This window comes from Borostomias antarcticus (genome assembly GCF_949987555.1).
Source record: "Borostomias antarcticus genome assembly, chromosome: 12".
Lineage (NCBI taxonomy): Eukaryota > Metazoa > Chordata > Actinopteri > Stomiiformes > Stomiidae > Borostomias > Borostomias antarcticus.
In genome coordinates this window covers 5,096,507-5,103,985 of record NC_140245.1, presented here as the reverse complement: position 1 = coordinate 5,103,985, position 7,479 = coordinate 5,096,507, and positions in this window count along the sequence as shown.

Sequence of the window (7,479 nt, the reverse complement as noted above, 5' to 3'; positions counted from 1 at the left end):
TCTTCCAGTACTCCCATTTTAATACATCCACATCTCTTTTTTATAGCCCTGCCAGATATAGCATGTGTAGATTAGTCTGATGCACAACCATGCAGACACAGTTGTGCTCAGCCTGGTCTACGAGGTGGCGCCTGGTGGACTAACTGGTCTGTCTGTAAATGCTGTTGTTCTGTGGTTTGTTTGGGAAGAGACAAAGTTTCCTCTCCTTGTACTTCTCTAGCATTTTCTCACACTGTCATTGGAGAACTAGACTTACGAGTCGGTCTCTAAACGCTGCGCTCAACAAAACTAACATCTGGCATCGCAAGACTGAAGATCATAGATCATGAAGATGAGAACATACAGCAACTCGTCATACATCCCGGATGTAATATGTCTACGGTCTATGTAGCAGGCGTGATCTCTCTCTCTCTTACTTTCTCTCGCTCTCGCTCTCTCTCTCTCTCTCTCTTACTCTCTCTCTCTCACTGACACACACCCCTCAACTAGTATGGTACTGCTAACTAGTCTTATACAGTTATCTATACTGCTAGCTAGTCTGATTATGCTAACTAGTCAGATTATGCTAACTAGTCTGATACTGCTAGCTAGTCTGATTATGATAACTAGTCTGATGCTTCTTACTAGTCCTGGACTGCATGTCAGTCTATGATAGACTCTAGAGTTGCCTTCTCAGGTTATTTCAGCATTGTGCCAGGCAGTGTGTCCACAACAACAACACTTTACCTATCTAAGTGAGAGAGGACAGCTGAAAGGGTTTGTTTATACACAACCTGAGAGAGTGGGACTAGCAGGTGCTGGAACCCAGAGTCCACAGCCAAAAGCCCATACACAAGAGAGTGGTATTATATAGTTGTTGATGTCAAACATACACGTCAACTCTCCCTTTTAATGTTGTTATTCTTAATTATAGCATAAACTGAACCTTCATTTTCATTGTTCCGACTCTCCCTCCAGAATAATAATTCACAGCTTCACGCCGACAGGTTTGGAGATTGTTTAGGCTTCTCTCACCTCATGGTGCTTCAGAGAGTCGGGAGAACTTGCGTGTGTAGAAGACTGCTGCTTCGACCAGGGAGCCATTAAAACAGATGCATGCAGACGTCGGCACTCTCTCCTCGGCTCCATCCTGACCTTGTTTACCTGCTGTACCTGTCAGCACACTGCTACCATGCTGGTCTGTTTTTCATTCTGGGTTTCATTTATCCTTTATTTTGACAAGGGAAATCTTTTGGGACAGCCGGCCCTTTCACAAAAGAAAAAAACTGTTTTAGAGACATAATGTTAGTTTAGGCAGAGAGTAGAAAGTGTGGGTGAGACATATAGCAGCTCAAACAAAGTAGACTAACATGACAGCACAGGCATGAAGAATGAGAGGGATAAACCAGAATGATTAAAATCATAGAAATCTGTGAAAACATTTAATGCAGAAAATCTAGGTTTCATGTATTTGCACGCACGGTCATGAACAACTAGACTGCACTCGGGCAAGGTGCCAACTAGCGCCTTATAGCTGCCAAGTCCTATTTTGTTGAGAAAGCATACGTTTGATGTTCAAGGTTTAGTCCCGTGTGTGAAAAAACCTAGTAGGCTACATGGCCGGGCCGTACGGGTGTGAGATCCGCAGAATGTGTTTGTCGAGTGCATGCTTCTGAGGACAATGCTGCATTCATAAAAAACAACTTTTCTTAACACACACACAGGCACAGTGCCTGTAGGGTATGGTGCTGTTTTTTTTATATCTAACTGTCAATCAATCAATAAATTAATCAATCAATCAATCAATCAATCAAATAAATCCGTAAGTAAGTAAGTAAACTTTATTTATATAGCGCCTTTCACAGCACGAATGCACAAAGCGCTTCACAATACAAATAACAGATAAAAAGGAAGAAAGAGCGACATACAAAATGCAATACGACATACAGAATACAAGGCAATTACGACATACAAAATACAGTACAAGGCAATTACAATACCAGGGAAGAGGAGGGGGAAGGGAATTACCATACAGGCAGCCAGCCTCGACAAGCAGCCATACAATCAGGCGCGTAACCCATACAGCAAACTCTGCGGGACTGCACAGCGCCCATAACTGAAGGAATACTTACCACTCTGTTTCAACACTTGAACAACCAAGCCTATTGATCTGACTGTAAGGTGTAGCTTTCATATTTATAGTGCCGTTTGAAATGAGCTATACTTTATGGCCCTGCCATAATTTGTATTTGGCAAACATCCAACAGACTCTTGCCAGGACTTGCACCTGGAATTTCCATTGAGTATAGATGGATGTGTTTCTATTACACCACATGAGTTTGAGTAGATGGATGTGTTTCTATTACACCACATGAGTTAGAGTAGATGGATGTGTTATTATTACACCACATGAGTTAGAGTAGATGGATGTGTTATTATTACACCACATGAGTTAAAGTAGATGGATGTGTTTATTACACCACATGAGTTTGTTGTTTGTACTATCTGTACACCAATACAGTACATACATACTCACATATCTATCCCTGGTCCAGGTCGGTATACTATTCGGGGCTATACCCTGGTATACCGCCCTGCCAGCGACCATTCGTTGCGCCATATACTTTTTTCACTTGGTCTACATTACCCCATCTACAGACAATATTATTTTGTTACTCACCGCAGTGAAGACATTTTTTCGAAAGATGAAAGCCTTTTCTCCAATGTGAATACAGTTGTAGCTCCCCACCTTTAAAAATAGAAAGCAACATTTTGCACTTAAATAGCACATATCCACCGATATTCACTTAGCTATTATGGTATCCATGAGCCTGGCTTCGTGACCCTAATCAAGTGATCTCACATGCTGTTTCCCTATCATGGAGAGAGATCACGTGATCATGGTTGCGAAGCCAGGTTAGTGGACATTGGAGGATATGTGCAAAAAGTGCTGTGTATATAAAAGAATGGGAGCTACAGCTGTAGTCACCTTGCAGAAAAGGCTTTCATCTTTCGAAAAATGTCTTCACTTAAGTGAGAAACGAAATCATCTGGTAGGTGCCCAAAAAACAGTGATAAAAGGCAGCAGGAAATGTAGACTTGCGTATTCCTCTGGCTGAGCTGTCTGTGAAAAAGAGAAACAACTGGCAAATAGAAGAATTTGTGCTGTGCACACATTCCCTCCTTCCCCATACTCACTGTGTAAAACGTAGTCTATCTTAGTACCGTAGTCTACCGTAGACTAACAGAGACCTACCGTAGGCTCTACCCAGTCTTCAGGAAGCGGTATCCTCTGCATCTCTGAGAGGTTGATTTTATACTACAGTACCACTAGCTGAAAGGTCTCTGATTGGTGCGTGGGTGTGATGCTACCTGATGTACTGTATGAGCAGCACCTGTTATTGATGTTATGTGATGGGGGATAATGTGATTTAGCCTCCAGGGCTGCACTGTGCTGATGCGATTTAGCCTCCAGGGCCACGCTGGGGTGATGTGATTTAGCCTCCAAGGCCGCACTGGGCTGATGTGATTTAGCCTCCAGGGCCGCACATGGGCTGATGTGATTTAGCCTCCAGGGCCACGCTGGGGTGATGTGATTTAGCCTCCAGGGCCGCACTGGGCTGATGTGATTTAGCCTCCAAGGCCGCACTGGGCTGATGTGATTTAGCCTCCAGGGCCGCACTGGGCTGATGTGATTTAGCCTCCAGGGCCATGCTGGGGTGATGTGATTTAGCCTCCAGGGCCACGCTGGGCTGATGTGATTTAGCCTCCAGAGCTGCACTGTGCTGATGTGATTTAGCCTCCAGGGCTGCACTGTGCTGATGTGATTTAGCCTCCACGGCTACGCTGGGCTGATGTGATTTAGCCTCCAGGGCCACGCTGGACTGATCTGATTTAGCCTCCAGGGCCACGCTGTGCTAATGTGATTTAGCCTCCAGGGCTGCACTGTGCTGATGTGATTTAGCCTCCAGGGCCACGCTGGGCTGATGTGATTTAGCCTCCAGGGCTGCACTGGGCTGATGATGCTAACAGTATAGCTGAGCTCCTATCATCTTTCAAGGTGAAGGTCTTCACACTGCCCTGTACACAGGTAATGGGAGACTTATGTCCTGTCCTGTTGTGTCCTGTCCTGTCCTGTACTACTGCCCCCATTCTGCTGTGTTCTACAGCTGTGTTGGGTGCAGTACTGTCCTGCGGTCACAAAAGCACGCACATTCAAACGCGCTTAACACTAGATGCTGGACAGAGCACAAGTGAAATGGAAAAAAATTGAATCCACTCACTATAAGGCTCCCATGAAAATGTATTCCCATGTCAGTAGTGACGGGGTTTAGGTCCAGTGTGTTCCACTCAGCCATCTGGGAGAGAATAGCAGCTCTGCCCGGGGGGTTTAGGTGTGACGACAGAAATAAGCGATATACGGTCTGTAACTATCAAGTTAACCCATGATAGACGGTGATAGACAGATGGTTCATCCAATCATCTGCCAAGTTGTTCTGAAAGTGCCTGCCCTAATCCAAACAGTTTCCAACGAAGTCTTCCCTGATGGCTGAGTGGAACAAACTGGACCTAAACCACGCCCAGCATAGCGCTGGTATTTCCTCATAGAACGCTGATTGGCTAGATTGTTTTCTGATCTAGCACAAACGGATCTCTATCGAGCTTTGCCAGACTGATGAGTGGAGTGAAACAATGTGAGCTTGTGAGATCAGGATGGTCTCATGTGGCTGCCAATACTCTAAGACCTCATCATATCTGAAACATGATGTAACCATGTCACCTGACCTTCTGGATGGTCAAGTTGAACAAACTTTCTGGCATGTCAGGTTAGAGTACTGGTGCTTCATTATGAAGATCTGTCCCGTCATCTCTCTCTCTGTCTCTCTCTCTCTGTCTCTCTCTCTCTCTCTCTCTCTCTCTCTCTCTCTCTCTCTCTCTTTCTCTCTCTCTCTCGGTCTCACACACACACACACGCACTCTCTCTCTTTTTCCTCACTCCACTCCTCTCCTCTCCACCCCCCCTCTCTCCTCTCCTTCTTCCTCCTGCATCCCCTCTCTGTATGTATCTATCTGTCTGTCACTTTGTCCCACCATCCTCCTCTCTCTGTATACCCCAAAGAATGAGGAATAAAACACCAGCATCTCCACTCTAGATCTGAGTACACTGCCAACACACACACACACACACATACGCATGCACACACACGGCTGGGCCTGGCCACCTCTAGCTGTCAGTGATGATATCAGGCTGCGGTCCTGCTCTTTAGGACAGCTCCTTCCACACACACACACACACACACACACACACACACACACACACACACACACACACACACACACACACACACACACACACACACACACACACACACACACACACACACACACACACGTTGAAGCACAGAGTTGTTCTTGAGTTTATTATTTACTTTGACTTGCTGGCTCCCTCTCTTTCTCTCTTCAGTATTTCTATTGATTCTGTTTTCTTTATTGGCATGGCAATAACACATCGTTATTGTCCAAGTATAGTGAGTACTTGTCTCAATCTGCAGCCCTCACACTTGCTTGGTATGAGAGCATGGTGCCCTCTAGTGTACAGAGCTGTGTACTACAGGCGACATGAGGCAGCACTCCTACCACAACATCCCTGTGTGTCATCACTTATTCACAGAACTCTGCGGTCACGAAAGTCAATTGAGAACAAATTCTCATTTACAACGACGACCTGGCCAAGAGGTTATCCTGGTCTTTGTTGTGTGGTTTTTTGTCGGTCATCCTGTATTGATTATGTTTGAGTGGTTACTGGTTTGTATACCTGTTAACAACAGCCAAGACAGTTTTAAGCAGTTTTACTATGGCATTTTTGTTTTGAAACTGTCTTGTCAGCTGTAAAGGAGACAGCTCCAGGACTAAGACATTCCAAAACTATAAACATTCTAAAACAGTCCTGACTGTTGCATGTGAACCTGGTTTTAGCTAGGTCAGAATTCTGGTCAGTGTCCTGGTGTTGGGTCATCTGTCCAGCCAGGGCTGGGACCGGTTCAGGTACCCAGAATACCCAAGCATAGTGTCACCAATCCCACACTGGGAGTTCTTCTAACAGGTGTCACTGCGGCACACTTGCCCCTTGCTGGGTTCCATCTTAGGTCCTCAGACTTACAAACACATGTGACCACCTCCAATAAATACAGTTTATCAGGCTACACCACTGCTAGCTAGGATGCTAGCTAGGATGCTAGGATGGCAGAGGCAGGTGGTATTTCTACTGAGGAGGGAGTTTAATTAACTCAACTGTGTTGCACTTGTCCCCAGACATGGGTGATACACTGAGTGGAAGCTCTGGTGAAACCCCATCAGTCAAGCAATTACTTTTTATTGATCCTTTATTTATACAGGGGAAGGTTTATTAAGACCGTGGTCTCTTTTTTAAAAAGCGAACAGTTTAACACCGACAGGAGACAAATTTCGCTCTGTTGTTACACCATCAGCCAAGTGATTACATCTGCTCTCTGGTGGTTTGGACTGAGGGCCCTGAGGGTTCTGAAAGTGTTCTGTGTGAGAACAAGTTGTTTATAAACATACACATACTGGACAAACAGCCCATTTAGTCAGGGGGCAGAGCTTTCCTCTCACTCATACAGAAATCATCAAGGAAACTAGATTATAATGTACACATGTATTTGGCTTGTGACAATTTGATTCAGTAAACTTCTTAAAGAGACCCGTCTCCTTGGAAGAATGTCATTGACATTCTGCTTCAGGTCAAAGATCCTTTGAGCTACCCTGAGAGTGAGACAGTACCAGGGCTGAGCTACCCTGAGAGTGAGACAGTACCTGGATTGAGCTACCCTGAGAGTGAGACAGTACCTGGATTGAGCTACCCTGAGAGTGAGACAGTACCTGGATTGAGCTACCCTGAGAGTGAGACAGTACTTGGATTGAGCTACCCAGAGAGTGAGACAGTACTTGGATTGAGCTACCCAGAGAGTGAGACAGCACCAGGGCTGAGCTACCCTGAGAGTGAGACAGTACTAGGACTGTGCTACCCAGAGAGTGAGACAGCACCAGGGCTGAGCTACCCTGAGAGTGAGACAGTACTAGGACTGTGCTACCCAGAGCACAGAGGCAGAACATCCTGGTCTTCCAGCAGCTCCGCCACTGCAGTGGTTTATGCGGTGATTGCAGTTTATGGAGTTGGCTCATGTGATCTAGAAGACAGACAAAGTTCCAGGCATCTGTAATCATATCTACAATATACACTTCATATAGTACCCTTAAAATATCCTTAATAGAGTACCCTTCATACAGTACCCTTCATATATAGGTATATAGATAGAATACCCTTCATATACCCTCTGGCACAGGCACAGTATATCTACGTTATGTGCTTCCTACCTCTCTGCTACTTAAGACAATATATTCCAGGTTCATGTTTGCCATGCATACAGTATTGTGCTGACTGGTGGATTTCAAGCTGGGTCTGTGAAGCAGCTTGTGATG